Source organism: Heterocephalus glaber, unplaced genomic scaffold, assembly GCF_053883595.1.
Source record: "Heterocephalus glaber isolate CG9 unplaced genomic scaffold, H.glaber_assembly_v1.0 deba00001572, whole genome shotgun sequence".
NCBI lineage: Eukaryota > Metazoa > Chordata > Mammalia > Rodentia > Bathyergidae > Heterocephalus > Heterocephalus glaber.
In genome coordinates, this window is record NW_028258357.1 from 10,160,579 (window position 1) to 10,178,855 (window position 18,277).

The 18,277-nt window shown below is 34.2% G+C and overlaps 1 long non-coding RNA gene across 2 annotated transcripts; it reads left to right on the forward strand.

Moving 5' to 3' along the window:
- The first annotated feature begins 2,357 nt into the window (after positions 1–2,357).
- Positions 2,358–17,678, forward strand: LOC110349208 (uncharacterized). 2 transcript variants are annotated; one of them, XR_002395028.2, is made up of 4 exons: positions 2,358–2,649; positions 11,318–11,398; positions 11,924–12,061; positions 13,638–17,678. It is a non-coding gene; the product is annotated as an uncharacterized LOC110349208 (long non-coding RNA). The 2 variants fall into 2 exon arrangements; XR_002395027.2 differs by lacking the exon at positions 11,318–11,398 and having other exon boundaries at positions 13,638–17,670.
- Positions 17,679–18,277: the final 599 nt, after the last annotated feature.

Genomic DNA, 18,277 nt, shown 5'->3' on the forward strand with positions numbered 1-18,277 from the left:
AGTAGTTACTAAAAGAGATGTGGAAGATTTCAACTATGTAGTGAGTTTGTCTTGTTATCTTTTCAATTTCATAAGCTTTTGTTTCATAATTTTTGACACTCTCTTGTTAGGTAGAGTCAATTTAGTAGAAATTAAAATTAACTCCTATACTCTGATGTAGTACCTGTGTTTTTCCATTATAATTTTTTCTGGAGTATGTTATTTTGATATTAATAAAGCTGCATTAGTTTTCTTTTGATTAGTGTTAGTATGGTATATCTTTCTCAATCACTTTACTCAATAAATCTGAGATTTTATTTTTAAAGTTGTTTTCTTTTAGACAACATGAAGTTTTTTCTTTTATCCCTTCTGGAAATGCCTGTGTTTTATGTGGTGTTTTGACCACTCACATTGAAAATTAGTATTGGTATAGCTGGATTAATTTCTAAAACGCTTGCCCCTTTGTTCTATGTGTTCCATGTATTCTTTCCCTTTTACCCTCTTTCGACTTTCTTTGGCTTTACATGAGCACATTATGTGACTTTATTTTATCTCCTGTTTTAGAATATAGATTTTTTAAAAATGCAGTGATTTCCTTAGATTTTTCAACATATATTTTTAACAAACCTAATTTTCATTTGCAAACATTATCTCACATCATTTGTATTGCAGATACATTATATCACTTCCAATTCCTCCTTCTTATGACATTATTTACATCTATTTCATTTACCAACAATTACAATGACTTGTTCTCATTATTACTTTCCAGAAGATCAAATAGAAATAAGAAACATAAAATAGTTACATAATTTGATGAATTTCTTTTCCTGTAGGTAAATCCATGTTTTTGTCTTAAATCTTTTTCTTGCTATCCCAAGAAAATGAACAGTTTTTGTATGTAGGTGTGTGGGCAATGAATTCCTTAAGTTTTTGTTTGTTTGGGAAAGCCTTTATCTTTCATTCATATTTAAGGATAATTTTGGTGAGTATGGAAATGTTGACTCTTTTTTGTTTTAATTTTTGTCTCTTTCTTTCACCAGTCACATTCATCCAACTTTCCTCTTCCTGCGTGATTTGTACCAAGAAGCTCACTACATGCTTGTTCCTCTAAAGGTAGGTGCATTTCATCCTCTGGGTTTTTAAAAAGATTTTTTTAAATCTTTCTTTTCTGAGGACAGAAATGGATTCTAAGGTTCAACATGATGTGCCTAGCTTTGGTTTTGGCATTAACCCTGCCATTTATTCTCTGAGATTCCTGGATCCACAGCTAGGGAACATGATTAATTTAGAAGGTTCTCAGTCATTGTTACTTCTTTTTCTGGTATTCTAACTATGTACAAATTGCACTTTTGAAAGATGTTCTGTAATTTTTAATCTTTTGAATTTTTACCTTTCTATTTTTTCCTCCTTGAATGTCAGATCAGGAAGTTTCTGCTGACCCATCTTCATGCTCAGTGATTCTTTCTTCAACTATACCAAGCGGTCAGCTTGTCACTTGCATTCTTCATTTTTGTTAACACTGTGTTTCCAAGAATTTCCGTTGGGTTCTTTCTCAGTTTCTTTCCTATGACTTACATTTTCTATCTGTTCTTAAAACATTCCCCATTAATTTCTATAACATACTATCATAGATTTTTATGTTTTTAATACCAGTCTGATAATTCCAACATCTGCTCCATATCTGAATCTGTTTCTGATACCTATTTTGTCTCCTTGGGAGACTTTTCTTGCTTGTTTGGCATAATTTCACATATTTTGTAAAAACTAGGCATGTTTTATTGAGACATGAGAAGTGAAGTAAATAGGATATTATTGTGAAGATTTATGTTACTTTGCTTAAGAATTGGACTCTATCTATATCTGATATGGTTTTAGATGACAAAAGTTTCAAATTCCTCCGATGTCCTAGTTTTGTTTCCCTTCTTGGCTTTGAGTATTCCTATGTACTCCTTCTTCAGAGGGCATCAATTTATTCCAGTGAATACACCTACAATTTCCATTAATTTATTGGAGCCTTATTATGTGATAATAAGGAATGGGAGAGAGAAAGTATTTCATGAACTTACAATGAAGTCTTTGTCTTTTAACAAGCATTCATACCTGGGGTGTGACCTTCTCAAGTGTGTATTTTCTGTTATACTTTCCCATCTGCTTTGGTAAAACAGAAAGAGTACAGGATATGAAGTAGTTTAAAACCACCTCCCTCAGTGAGGATATGACACTGGTAAAGTTTTCCCCCCTGGAGTGTGGATTTTGTTCCAGAGAACACTGTGGACTTATTACCCAATGACTTCTCATCCTCTCACCATTCCAAAGTTATGACAGCAACTTCCTTGTATCTTCAACTAGCAAAGTAGAAGCCAGGAGAGTTTCACATTTCTTGCAAGAAATTTGGTCTCCACAAATTCAAAAAAAATTACATTTAAGTGTTTCTTCCAATTTATAGGTGTGGTGACTTGTATTCCAGCTAAGAAAATGTCAACTGAAACTCCAAATTCTCCTGTCTAGCCAGAATGTACTGGAATATTTTGCCCAGAAAAAAGTAGTTTTATACCTGATTGTAAGAAAGTTCACTGGCATACAGATCAGTTTTTCATATCATAATTATAGGAATGAATTCTAAGCTCTTTATATGTTGTTTTGGAAAGGAGAAATATCTAAATTCTGGTAAGTAGGTCAATTTTTTATTTGTAGCTTCTGAGATTCTATTGCTTTAGTTGTTTTTCACCTTTCCATTGTTCTTATATGAACATGTAACATGAAGTAGACCCCTCTTTAACAAATTTTATGCATATACTACAGTATTGTTGAACGTAAGCAGGATGTTTTTTGTCAGACCTCTAGAAATTAATCATCTTCATGAAACTTGTACCTGTTTTTACAGTAATTACCCAATTCTGTCTCCCCCAAACTCCTAGAAATCACCATTCTACTTTGTTTGTAAGAATTTGAAACCTCAAGTAGCAGAATTCTACTTTATTTGTCCTCCTATGAATAGCTTATATCACATAGCTTATATCACAACAGGTTCATCCCTGTTGGTGCATAAAATTTTCTTCTTTCTAAATGCTGAATAATATTCTATGCTATGTGTATCCCATCTTTTCGTCATCTACTCATCTTTCAGGGAACATTTAGATGTTTTTCATGTCTTTGCTCTTGTGGATGTTCCAGCAATGAACATGAGAGTGCAAATATCTCCCAGGATCCTAATTCCAGTTATTTTAGATGAATATTGAGAAGTGAGATTTCCAGACCACATTAATTCTATATAACTTTTTTTTTTTTCTTTTTGGGACCGGGAATCAAACTCGGGTCCTTATGCTTGCCAGACAAGCGGCAGAACCACTGAGCTAAATCCCTGGCCCCATTCTATATAACTTTTTGAAGAACTTCCAACAACATAGAAGTGTTCTTGTTTTTTCTCCATAGCTTCATTGGTGTTTATTATTGTTTGATTTCTTGACAATGGCCATTTTTTCTCAAGTAAAATGAAATGTCAGTGTTGTTTCAATTTGCACTTCTCTAATGGCCAGGGATGCCAAAAATTTCTTCATGTTTTTATTGACCATTTGTACTTCTGATAAGTTTCTCTCCATTTCAGTTACCCATTTTCTGAGTAAGTTTTTTTATTTGGGAGGTTTAATATTTTTCAGTTTTCTGTATGTTCTAGATGTTAGTATTCTAATTTTAAAATTTTCTTTGTATGGTCTAGATATTAGGAATAGCTGGCTTTTTTCCCCCTATTCTGTAGGTTGTCTATTCTGCTGGTTGTTTCTTTTGCTATGCAAAGCATTTTAATTTGATGATTCCGTTTGTTTATTCTTGGTACTATTTCCTATGCAACCTAAATTCTGTTTAGAAACTCCCTGCCTATGCTTATGGCTTCAAGAGTTTTATCTAGTTTGTCTTCTAGCAGATTAAATGTTTTACTCTGGGTTTTTTGGTAGATTTTTTTGTTTTTGTTTATTTTATTTTTTTGGTACTGGGGTTCGAACTCAGTATCTTCTGCTTGCAAGGCAAGCAGCAGAACCACTGAGCTAAACTCCCAGCCCTAAATGTTTTATTCTTAACAAGAAATGTTTTCTAATTTTCTTTTTTTTTTTTTTTTTTTTTTGGTACCGGGGATCGAACTTGGGTCCTTGCGCTTGTGCAGCAGGCGGCGAAACCACTGAGCTAAATCTCCCTCCCAGTATTTTCTAATTTATCAAGTGAATGACTGGGCTTAGTTGACAGTTGTTTGAGGAATGTGGGTTTACTACATCGTCGCCAGTCACTTGTCTAAAGCAAGGGTCAGTGAACTTTATATTGTAAAGAACTATTTAGAAAAACTGAGGGTGACTAGATTTGGCATAGTGTGGTGAAGTGTGTACTAGAGTGCCCTGTGATCTATGATCTTCTCCACTTTCTTTTATTGAATTATCTGTTTTAGGACATTCCACAAACATCTCAATCTAAGTATGACAAAAACTCAACCCATCATTGTTCACCAACATTTATATTCTCTCATGTATTTTTTACCTCAGGAATTGGCAAAACAGACTACATATCCACTCTCTCAACTAAATATTTAGTATTTGTTGTTTTACTTTCCTACCACTCTGGCCTCAATGGCCTAAAGATTAATCATGTGATATTTATCACACTGTCTCCTTTATTCCCCTCAGTGGCCTCTTAATTGAGGTTTTCTGTCAGAATGTCTGAAATAAACTCTGTTCTTCCTCCAATTTACCTTACTCTAAACCAGCATCTGTAAAGCTACAATAATGACAAATGCAAATTTAGAACTTAATTATGGTATTTGTTATTTAAAAATCTACATAAAGATCAAAAATAGAGGGTAATCTTTGGTTTTGATTTGGTTCAATTATTCCAATTCACTTAATCTCTTGAACAATTGATCAAATTAACACTGACCCAATAGTCACATATTATTTTGTCGACTGAAAAATGATCATTATTATTTTAAGATGTATATCATAAACTGGATTCATTCACTTTTTCATTACTTCTCTGATCTCTGCATTAAAATTCCTATTCATAGTCCAGTGCTGTCCAATCAAACCTTGTGCAGTGCTATATGTGCATGATAGCCACACTGCCCTGAGTGGTAGCCATAGGTGACACATGGCTATTGAGCATGGGGTATTGTGTCTGGGGTAACTGCGGAATTTCAGGTTCTATTAGAGTTAATTTTAGTTAAAAGCATATCTCAAGCAGTCACATATAGCTATCTTATTTTTAATACTAAAAGAAAAAATATGAGATTAATGTTAGTTTCTTACATAGGTTTCTTTGCTTGTCTCCTAATTTGTTCTTTTATGCTTTATGTAAACCCAAGTTTCAAATAAAAACTGGAGGATCCCAAAGGCTTTAAACTGTTCCATACTTCCAGCTCTGGCTTTTGTTTTTTTTTCTCTTCAATCAGCTAGTGAAATTCATTTAAATTTCAATATTCGCCTAAGTATAAATTTTCTGTGAACCAGACTTTACTCATATAAACTCTAGCATTCAACTGTGCTTGTTTTTTAAAATATGTATTTCACCCCATAAAAGACAATGCATTAGCTATGTCTTTTTTGAATAAGGATAAAGCATTATCACTTTGGTTACTTAAATGATGCTAAATAAAAATATATAAATACACAAATCAAGATTTGGTCTTATGGTACTAATCAATTAACAACTATCTACATATTCATAAATATCTACTATTAAAATTCACTAAATAAAATCCATATTATCAGAGTCTATAAGAGTTTGATACAGATCACTATCCATTTCATTCATAAGCTAATGTTTTAAAAATTAAAAGATGCAAAAATAGAATTGGAAGCTATTTGTATCTTTAGAGGTATGGTCATGGTTTCCTTTAAATTTAACCAATGTATTTCTGTGACTATACAAGATTATTTAGAGATAATGCTTTAAGTTGAAATTTGAGAAAGTACGAATGTCAATCTTAGGGCCACGACAGGCCTTAATTATCGTGCATGAAAACATAGGAAGGAGGGAATATATTTGTTCATATACATGTACAATTGTCATTTTTCTAGCTTTAACAAGTTTTTAGTGAGGAACATAAGAACTGATGGTTTAAAAGATTTTTAAATATGACTTTCTACCACTAAAATTGTTGATCCATGTTTGCCAAATTTATGACCATTTGATTACCTTTTCTAGCCTTATTGCTTTTTGTGGGTAATTATTGAGTAAACTTGGCTGTTCTGTAATAGAAATTCATTTTTCATAATATTTTCATGGAGAATACAGCTATAAATTATGAAGGCACATGATTTATGTATTTGTAGTGATGCATTACTGCATGTTTTCACTTGCATTGAATTATACCCTGAAGATAACTGTAAATATTACTCGAGCTCCTGATTTAGGGGGTTGACATACAAATACAAAATTCCTTGATTTATAGTGTGAATAAAGATTAAAATTCAAAAGTCATATTTTATTCTTAGGAGAAAGAACATAACAGGCAGAAAGTAATTAATTTATTTTATGTGAATTTCCATCTATAAACAAAATAAATTGCCAATGGCCATAAACAGACCTGCTAGACACTTAATTAAGTTTACTGTTTTAGAAATTAATTTCTTTAAGGCTTAATTGTTCTCACATTCATGCATACAAAGCAGAATCTGTTGACAGCTTCATATTCTATATGACATGTTAATATTATCAATGAGAGTAATGTTCCATAATCACTCAAGATTATTCAAAATAATCTCATGTGTGTCCTAACTTATTTTCTTTACATCCCAAACACTCATCTATTGGTTTCACATGGCTAAGAGAGGAAAGTTTCTATGATGAAGTAGAAATTTTTCAGGTAAATTCTTCACTGGTGTAGGCAACATTAAGAAAAATGCTGCTGCTATAAAAAAAACTCTATAATATTGGCCATTGGATTTGTAACTAAAAACAGAAAACTAAAAACAAAAAAAAGAAAAATCTTATTTCAAAAGGCTGAAAAATGGAATGCAAAATTATTTAGAAGACCGGAGAAACAGCAATTCATGTTACTTAGAGTAAAAATACACTATAATTTAAAAGATAGCAAATGGACCCAATAAACATGCAATTTGGGCAAGATGGATTCCTGGAAAAATGTTGAAGCAAAAGCTGATTGCTGTTTGAAGCATATAATAAGATACTTCAAGAGACATTATTTTGCATTAATCAGATGAGCATCTGCATCATAGCTTCATTACTTCATAAGTTACAGACTATGAGTAAATTGTCTTCCTTGAGACTGGTTTGTAAAATCACGTCTATCGGAAAGAACAAAAGCAGCCACCTCAGAGAGTTATTATGAGATATTCATTTTTAGATAAGATATACCCCGTGCCTGCCACAGCACTTGAAACATTGTAACTCATCAGCAGAGTCCTGAATGCTGTCATGTATTAGGTGAAGTCTTGCATTTCAAAATTACCACATGCCATTTACAAGGAAGTGTGACAGAACACTACATGAAGCTCATCCAACTCTCCATGCAGATCTAGAGATCTGCATTAGTACAAGAATTTTGTCTCTCTTTTTACTTGTGTGATACCTATCTCAGTATAATGCACAGATACATGTATATTGAGTCAGTGAATCAAAGAAAATACTAATTTATAAAGTAAGTCTGACAGGATCTTCTTGGTTGAACTCTGTTGATGTAAACATATCTGCCCTGTATTGAGTCAGTTAGAGAAACCGTGCTTTTTCCAAAGAGGACACATCTTTTTCCTGAGAGGATAACTATTACTCGCACTAATAATTTTATGCCACTTTAGAATATCAGACTTGAAAACTTAGACTTTTGTATAAAGTTTACCAATTTTAAATATTTTCCTAAAATTTTTGTGGGACTCTGAAGTGTAAACAAAACACAACAGGAGGAGTATGAACTTCACACTTTACCTCTTGGTAATGTCTCAACTCTACTTTTAAATAGTATGTCATGGAACCATCATTACTATAATCTCCACATGATTTGTATATTATAAATGTGCATGCAGCCGTGTATGGTGGTGCATGTCTGTAATCCCACTTGGGAGGCTGAAGCAGGAGGATTGCTGTAGAAGGATTGAGGCTAGCCTGGGCTACATAGTGAGTTCAAGGTCAACCTGAGCTACATAGTGAGACCCTGTCAAAAAAAATAAATTTAAAAGATGTGCATGCTTTGTGCCTTTGAATCTACACTGAAGAATTAAGAAACAACAACTGTTTCTCAAAATTGTTATGGTGATCTAGTGATATAATGACTCAAAAGGGAGAGACTCTTTCCTAGTGATACACTACTCTAAAGGAATTGATTCTTGGTGTTATTTCATAGCTCTTATGATACTCTAAGCTTCCAGAAGGCCAATAACACTTATCTCTGAGAAATTACTGTGGTGTTTTCATGTTTTCCTATTTGCATAATCACTTCATAGTGACACATTCTTTAAAATGGATTATAGGCTGAGAGACATGTAATAAATAATCTACATAGCAAAAAATAATTCAAAAGGGAAACTTTTAAAGTCTTAAAGAAGTGAAAGCAAAGTGATTCACTATATTTTGTTGACTAGAGGCAGTTTAGGTACTGTCTCAATTATGCCCAGGAATGGGAGTGAGAGCTAATCAACCTCTAATCTCTCCTTAGCTTTCCTAAAGGTGGTTCTTTCTTTAACTCACCTACTTAAAATGAAAATCTGCTCATTTCCCACCAAAGCTCCCTGTGCAAAGCACTGAGCCAACACTGATTTGCTCATAAAGGCAAATTATGGCTCACCAAAAAGAGCTGAGATTTGTAGGACAGACAAGATAAAATTGGGGGTATTGCTCCATTATTAAATAAAAACAAATTTTGTTCTGCAATAAATAGCTTTCAGCATTTCTCATTTATTTCTCGATTTGTTTTTTAAATCCCTGCAAGATTTCAGAATGGTGCTAGAGTTGTGTTCTCTGATATTAGACAACACCAGGTACAGAGGATTTGCTGGCCTTAGAGCTGGTGATGAGTTAAGAGAAAAGGCCAATTACTGCTGTGAATAAAGATTTCATTCACATAAAAGGAGATGTGTAAATGAGAGGTTGGAAAGCACTGTGCTCTTGTGAAGAACCTCACAGTCCCCACATAGCTGATGGAGAGGCTTTCCTGGTTGCAGCAGGACATATTTAAATTTCAGCACTTCAGAAATGGCCGTACCTTTGCAAAAACAGCATTTGTTTATTAATATCAACTTTATTTATACGGCATGTGCTTGTTTGTTTTTGTTCTTTTCCAGGATAATTCTTCAAAATTTTTCAAGCAACTTGGTAAATGAAAACATAAGAAAATATTTATTACTGGTTATATGCACTCACTTCAGGGAATCTGCATTCCACGGAAGAGTGTGTCCCAGATGTGGTGCATAAGCTACTTTCTCTGGAATCTGTCGTGGAGAAAGAAAATCAAACCTTTCCTTTTCTGACTCAGAACTTCATGGCTGAAAGCGGTGGTAGTGGGCCCATGAGACAGATACCTTTCTGAATTCTATCTAAATTCTAGGCTCCAGAAATTAAGGGCAGACAGAAATGGCCAAGGGTGAGGGCATTACAAAATAAAATATGTCTGGAAGACACAGGATTCTGGATCAAAGTAGAGAACATCTTCCAAAAAGTGATTCTTAAGTAGCAATGAAAAATTTGTACTGCATATGAACTTTTATACTATACAAACCAAAATGTGAATAATTAAACTATTAGTAATTTCCTGATCCTATCCTACCTGAAATCCATGGCACTTTGGTACCGGGAATCGAACTTGGGTCCTTGTGCTTGTGCAGCAGGCAGTGAAACCACTGAGTTAAATCCCCGGCCCTCCATGCCACTTTGTATCATCTAGTTGGCCCTACATCTTTCCAGGTAGATCACAAATAAGATATCTGATTTCTACTAAATGGAATAGAAATGAGGCAGCTTCGTTGCAGAAGGGCAGCTTATGTCCCAGAGGCCATAATTAACTGAACTACTAATAGCCATTCTTACTAGTTTCTAAAATGGAACAAGTTAGTCTTAGTATTCAACTTTTTTTTTCACAAAATGTTTTGGCTTAGTGTTAGATTAAAAGGTAGAGTTAAATAGACATGATACATTGTTTTGGAGTTCTTTTGCTGTGCAATAATCTGCATTTTTGTAACTCATTTTTACTGGCGGAACCACAGAATGACAGTGTGGTTTTAAATTGCCTACAAAGCATAATGTGTTCATGAAAAACTGCTATAGAAATGCTCTTTCTTGCCATTTTATTTAGTTTCTCCAAAAATAGGCAATTTGCTAGAGTAAGAGGGTTTATGCTTTCAACTCCTCTCTCCCAAAGTCCCCATGCAGTGTTTCTCCAAGTATATCCACGCCAAACAGCCCTCTTGCCTTCCACTTCAACACAACATCAGATGTTTCTGCCACCTTACTTGGCAATTCATCCCTTAGCTCTCAGCCTTTGATTTGCTTCTTGTCCATTCGGTTCTGGAAGACAGTGAGGTGTTGAGGACAAAGGGTTTTTGTTTTTATTTTTGTTTCCCAGTCTGCATTAGTTTCCTATTGCTACTGAAATCCTCTTCAATTTTCTTAAGTTCATTAAATTTCCTTAAATGTAGTAGTATTTGAGCAGTAGTAATTTGAGCAGCACAAATTACCATCTCACTGTCTTCAAGGACAGAAATCTGAAATGCCCTCACTGTTCTGAGATTCTGGCGAAAGCAGGACTATATTTCTTTCTGGAGACTCAAAAGGAGAACTTGAGTTCTTCTCCTTCCTAGTAACTCCAACTCACTCATAGTCTGCTGCATCATGTATTTCCCCCTTCAACATCCGAGGCAGCTGATCTTTTCTTTCTTACATCACTGTGACACTAACACTTATACCTCCCTCTTTCCGGATGTTAGGGCCCTTGTGACTACACTAAGCCTACCTGGAAAATGCAGGATGCACTCCCTATTTTGAGGTCAGCTAATTACCAACCTTAATTCAATCTACTACCTTGATTCCCCTTTGTCATTTAATAAAAGGTATTCACAAGTTCAGGGATCAGGACATGACTATTTTGGGGGAGTCATTCTCTTGCCTGTCATATAGTTTGACCCAGGTTTGATTCTTTCCCTTTTTGATGCTTGGATACATAACATCATATGTTGAAGATGCGGTTTCCAGGATAGAAAATTAGAACAAGTGTGCCTTGAACCACTAGTAACTACCATGCTTTCAACAAGTGTCTGACATTGGGCTCTGCCAGATGGAATTAAATGATGTTAAGCTTGTAAGCATTGAGAAATTTTTTTGTATTCATTCTCTTTTCTCTTTATCCTAGAGCTCCACATTAGTGATGTGGGAAGGCGGCTTCCCTTAATAGACCTCATATTCTCTTTGGAAGACTATGCTAATGCCTGAGGTGGGAATGAGAATGAAAATAAAGAACAGACAGCATTATCAAAACCACACGGCCTATAACCAAAGCCATGTACATCCTCTAATATGGGTTTTATTGACAATAAAGTTGACGTTTTTGAACCATCAATATTTCTTTGATATACAAGAAGAGTTCCAGTTTGTAAACATTTTTTCTATAGAGAAATTCTAGCTCTGTTCTTTGTAGTCTCCAGTTGGAATTCAAACACATGTCTGATACCAAAGGCCTCATTCTTAGCTTTTAATTATCTTTATCAACATGCTACAATTATGTTAAAGTATAAATAATTTTATGTTTCAATATCTCACCTATCATAGACATTCAACAATGAGAATTTCTTTCCCTTTTTTGTGAATAAAGGAGAATCAAATAAATGAGGATTTTAACCAATTATATACAGCAATTGTTTAAGTAATTAGCTCTCAATGTGTAAGTCACAATAATGTTAGCCTTAATCAATGCATTGATTTCTCATTAATTTACTGGTCTATTTATTCATACTTGTAGCCATTTTTGTTTCTGAGAGAAACACAAAGAAGGCTGAGAGTGGCAGTGCATGGCCATAATCACAGCACCCTGGGAGGCTGGGGCAGGAAGAACTCAAGTTCCAAAGTTCCAACCAAGTTTGGACAATTTAATGACTTGGTAAGACTTTCGCTCAAAACAGAATGCGTAAACTGTCCCCAGGAAATTTGAAATGATGCAGGGGCTGGATGGAATTTTTTTTCCTACTCCACAGCTGTCTTCAGTAGACCTACTGCTTGAATAAATCAGATGTCTAATCAATAAACTATTTTCATACTCAGAATTTCATATTTTTTGTACTTCAGCATAGTTTGGTTTTATTCTTTACTATAAGAAAGCTTATTAGCAATGTAATTTAAGATTTTGTTTTGCTTGAGGGTTGTGATTTAATTCATGGGTACTTTTAGAACCTGATAGGTAATCCCTTTGCCTTTATTTTTCTAATTAAACTATTCCTAAATACTTTGAAAATAGAAAATATTCCTGAAAGTAAGTGGGGGTGGGGGTGGGTGATGTAGTTCAAAGTGAAGGCAGTGGGTTTAATCTCCAGTACCACTATAAAGAGAGGAGGGCAGAGGGGAGGGGAGGGGGAGAGACGGGTAAGACTGAACTTAGTGTGAGTACAGCATTTGTCTTTTAGCATGAACACAGGAGGACTAAAGTAAAAGGGATTCCTGTACCTCTCAGAGATAATGTTTCTTTTCTATTCCCGATATAGGGTAACATAAATAAAGGGGATGAATCTGCCAGGAGTCTATAATAAATTATACAAATTCAACTTTATAGCCATGATTCTTACACAGTTAACTCCTTGGTGAAATAGTGATGTGCTTGGTATGACTATAACATGTCTAGGTATTAATTTCCTGTGATATTAAATAGGCGAGGTTAGGATAAAATTTTACTTCACCTAAAAAATGTGAACAGGCTAGTGTCTGGTATTATTGAGCCTTTGGCCAGCTAACTACTGACATTAAGTGAGGACACATGTTTTTCTGTTACAGCTGGTGATAACTTTTACAGATTGGTCTATATTTCTCAGGACATCAAATGCAGGATGACATTAGCCGGCCCCAGTGGGATTAGATTGCACAGTTCTTGGTGTTTTTGAAGAAAAGCGGTGAAAAGCAGCCACTGTATCATTGGCTCTTTTGTTGTTGGGCAGAGTTATATAGGCTTTGCACTACCATGTAGCTGATGTTAAAACCAGAATTTCCACCTGTGAGAATATACACTGTTAGTACAAGAAGTTTGAATGCCGCTGCATCATCATTAGCTGTAATAATCAAGTAGAATGGGGAATTCTTACCCTTTGGAAAAATAATTTGAAAAGCTAGTTCTGATTTAATTTTTTCAACTACAAATTTTTCTAAACACTTTTGTATGTAGGTTCCTTTGATATTTGCTAAGAGGTATTAAGATTATATTTGACTTAGTGTCATGTTATAATTAAGAGACTAAGTTCTAGATTTGGGAAATTTAAGTTTGAGGCCTAATTTGTTTATATGAGATGTACAACCTGAAGGAAGTCAGTTTCTCTAAAGTTCAGAATATTGACCTGCAAATGATGTGCATCGGCCTCAAACAATCATTTTAAGCATTTGTGAGAAACTTATTAATTTTTAATGCAATATCTGACTTACAGTAATACTCATATCATAATTCTCAGCTATTATTATTGCTTTGTATTTGTTAGGGTTCAAGCAGAAACAGCATCTTCAACGTACTAAACTGAAAAGGATGCCGATCTCCCCGTGCAGGAATGGTGAAAACTGGCCAGGCTTTCTGTGTTCTGCCTGCATATGGCTGGGGCCTCCATCCAGACCCATTGCTGTGGATACCAGGGCTCTATCAGGCATCTGGAATTTTTCTTTGTAGTGAAGGGTCTCAAGGTTACAAGTCCGTGAAACTTGCCTGTAATGGAAAGTTTCTCAGCCTGCCTTGGCAGTGGAAAATCATTACCGAGAATGCTTTGATGTGAAGGCAAGAAGATGTAGACCTACTAGTGTGATCCTATTAGGTTATTTTCTCTACCAACCGCCGTGAGAACATTACCACATTTCCTTCTTCACAGTCTTTCCCAAAGACGAAGTTTTGCAGATACAAGTGGTATTTAATCTTTTTTATTATGTCCTTAACAAAAAGCTCTGAATAGAAAAAGTGAATTGGTTAAATACAGTAAGTTCCCGACTTATGAACTTTCAAGTTGTGAACTTTCACAGATACCAATGGACCTCCTATTATGAACATTCATAGATGCAATCAAATTGTGAAAATAGCTCACGTGTCTGCTGGACATGGTCACAGTTGTGGTGCTGTGTGCTTACTTACAGTGAGACAGTGCACAGTAGTACATGTGGGAATTCACTGTATTTGGGTATGTGTTTGCTTTTTTATGCTTTATATTGTATATTTGTATCAAAAGTATATAAAATTCTCTTGGTTGGACTTATGAACCAATCTGATTTATGAATATTCTCCCAGAATGGAACTCATTATTAAGATGGGGACTTACTATACAAGTTATTCGTCAATAGTCCCTCTGTATATCAGTGAACTTCATTTAGAGACTCTCACGTGAAATGGTTGGTACTTTTGAATTGCATGAAGTATTTCCACTGAAGTATTTCCAAGGTGATAAGATACTGGAATGATATCCGATAAAATAGAAAACACATTCTTATCCCTTACGCATTGTTCACTATAATACAAAGCAGAAGACTGAGTCAGAGTTTTGTGTCTAGGATAGCACTAGTTCAGAGAGCATTTTTTTTCCCCCGAACCAGGCATCAAACTCAGGACCTCACACTTGCAAGGCAGGCGCAGTGGCACTGAGCTAAATCCCTGGCTCTGGGCATCTTTAAACTCACTGAGTAAGCATGCTTGAATGCTTCTATTATGATACTAACACTTGCCTTTTAGTAGAGATGAAATTAGATAACAGATATGAGAAATAAAAATAAATTATAGTAAATTTGGTTTATCTATTTATTTCTTTTTGCTTTATTTTTTGACTTTTATTAGTACATATTTGCAGTACATAAGGATTATATTCACTGTAGGGAATTGGTATACATACATGACACATTTTAATTTCCTCTCTTTCCCTCCTTCTACCTCCCTTTCATTTTTCCAGCAGCAGATTCATTTATTTCATAAGAATTTATAAAGTTAAGCATCATATATATAGATTGAAATCCAGAATAGGCCAAAGAACATATGAAACATAAAACAATTGTACTAAGTCAAGGTGCACTTGGAGATATACATGTGTACTGGATTACAATACTATTTTGTTTTGTTTTTTCCTTTCTCTCCTCTCTCTCTCTTTTATTTTTGGTACCAGGGATCGAACTCAGGACCTTGCGCTTGCGAGACAGGCACAGTGCCAGTGAGCTAAATCCCCGGCCCTCCTTTCTCTAAATAAATTTGGGAAACTCATTTCTTTTCTCTTTTCTCCTCTTCTCTTTTCTTTTCACCTACTTTTAACTCCCTCTTCTCTTCTTTTCCTCCTTCCCTTCTTCGTTTCCCCTCATCCTCTTCCTCCTTTCTGTCTATAATTACTAGTTAGTACCAACCCTCCTGTGCTTTAAACCAAGGAACATATAGGACTTTGGAGTGACATATTGACTGTCTTTAAGACTTTGAAGAAGTACCATAGCACTAAACAGAAAAACAGATACTTCAAAGATATATTTTACAAGCATATTAAATCAAAGTCATTTACATTTTTTCATTTTTAATTGTATAAATTAAATATGATATACATATGAATTCTTTTTTTAGATATAATTGGTTTTGCAATTGCTTAAGTCTATAAAGAAAAAATATTCTTTCAAATAATTTGATTGATCACAGAAAATGATGTTAGGCTCTTAGTATAACTTGTTCTTTATTATTTGGCTCTCATCACAGAAAAAGAATGATACAATATATGGGTGGAAATTTACCCTTATGGTTAAGGAATGTAAATAAAGTAGCAATGTAATAATATGGTCCAGCTGTGCTTTAGGGATAAGCAGAGGCCCCAGTTGTGATGTGACATTTGAAATATTTTTCACAACAGATTTTTTCCAGCTGAAATTTGTCGTCTTCATATACAAGACCCACCAAGTTACAAAAATTACAAAGATGTTATAATTTTTAAGCAGACAGAATTCATGAGTTAGAAATTGTTCAGAAACCAGCACTCTTTTCCTCCCACATAATCCAAAAGAACTATAAGGAATGATATTCCTCTGAGAGAGAGAGAGAGAGAGAGAGAGAGAGAGAGAGAGAGATTTACAGAGAGCAGAGAGAGGAATGCTGAAACTCATGCAGAAATCGTTTTGTAGGTATACATAGAGAGAGATGTGTATGTGCTTGTGTGTAAAATGAACACGTACATGTGTATGCATGTAAATTTGTGCGCATTGAAGTATGAAGTACTATGAATAGTTTCAGGTTACAAAAAAGTTGCCCAGAAAGTTATTGCAGACTTTATTTTCCCCTCATAATTTCTTCTGCTATTAACATGGATTTTAACAAATATGTATTGTCATGTATTCACCATTATGATATCATACAGGATAGTTTCAAAATATGAAAATTGCCCTTTGAATACAGAAATCACATCACCTATTGAACCCTACTTTCATTCTACTTACTTTCAGAATTCATTAATGTTTTTACTGTGTCTATAGTATTTTCTTTTTCAGGCTGTCATATAGTTGGAATCAGATAGTATATAGTCATTTCAAACTAGTTTCCTTCTCTGAGCAACACGTATTTCTCCGTGTCTATTTTTGGTTTGATAGCTTTCTTTTTATTGTTGGCAAATATTCCTTTGTATGTATGGGCCATACTTTGCTTATGCATTACTCTACTGAAGGGGATTTGGCTGCTTTTAAAATTTGACATTTATGAATGTAACTAGCATATACAGTTTTATATGCATATACAGATTTATATGTACAATATTTTGGGGGCATAAAATTTCAATTCATTTGAGTAAATGCTAGTAAATAACTACTAGATTGTTTATTGAGCCTGTTTAGCTTTGTAAAAGTCAGCCAAAGGGTCCTACAAAGTTGTAATATTTTGCATTCCTACAAGCAATGAATTAGAGTTATTGAAACATATGTTGTTGTTTTAAGAAAAGTAATCTAAAATTTAGTTTATTAGTATGAATAATCAATTAGATAATCATTAATTCATTTACTCTTCATAGCATAGGAATGGATATTTATATATTAAGAAAAAAACATTTGATATGTGCATGTTCAATTGGATTGTTTTACAGACTTAATCATCTCTTTGATAGATAATATATGTGGAAAGGATGTTTTATATATGATCTTTTAAGACCATTATTATCTATATGTAATAAAGTAAATATATTTTGTGTATGCTTGTATGTCGTAAACTATGTATAAAATTTGTCAGTCTTATAAATTTCTACACTTCTGAAATAATCGCAAATCATGTTGATATTATTTAATCTCAATATTATGGATGTTTTCTAACAGTTAGACATGGATTAGTAAGATCCAAGAACTGAAACACTTAAAATCTCATTTTGTAATGAGATTCATAAGAAATTCAATTTTCAGAGCAGAAATTTAAACTTTTGAGCATGATATTTTTATAATAAATAAAAGAACACTTGATTTCCTTAATTCACTTCCACTTTGTCGTATCCTTGGCTCCAGATACAAAGCCAAAATTTACAGTAAATTTACTTTAGATCCTAAATTTTGTAAGCCAGAGCTATATGGTGGAGCAAATGTGAACCCTAATGTCACAGTATTTGTCTGAGTTCCCAGATCCATAGTTGTTTGATATTTGAAGTTAGGTAAGTGGTGAAACTTTTACTAGCTTCAATCTTCCCATTCATACCAAGTTTTTCACGGAATAGTTGTAGAAATTAAATTAGACAATATCTGAAAATATTTTAACATAGCAGGCAGATAGCAACTAATAAATATTAATGAATACTATGGTATTATCATTGCTTAAACCCGTTTCTTGGACTAACTGCCTTTCTCTTTATTTACCTCACTTATTTGTAAAACACACTTCAAATGTCATGTCCCCGTGAAAAATCTTCCTTACCAGCCATTCTATATCTTCCTCTAGGCATCCGAGTGAGGACTCATTTCCTTTGCAAGTCCCCGTGGCACATTTCTTAGTGCTATTTCAACTCAAGACTTACACTTGATGGCCCATGATGGCTGTCGTCATCTGCTAGTGGTCACAAGACTTCATTTATATTGGAGAGAAAGAGAAAAACGTGTTTCTGAGGAGTTACCTTAGAAGGATAAGAAAACTCTCTCAGAAACTATCTTAAACTGCCAT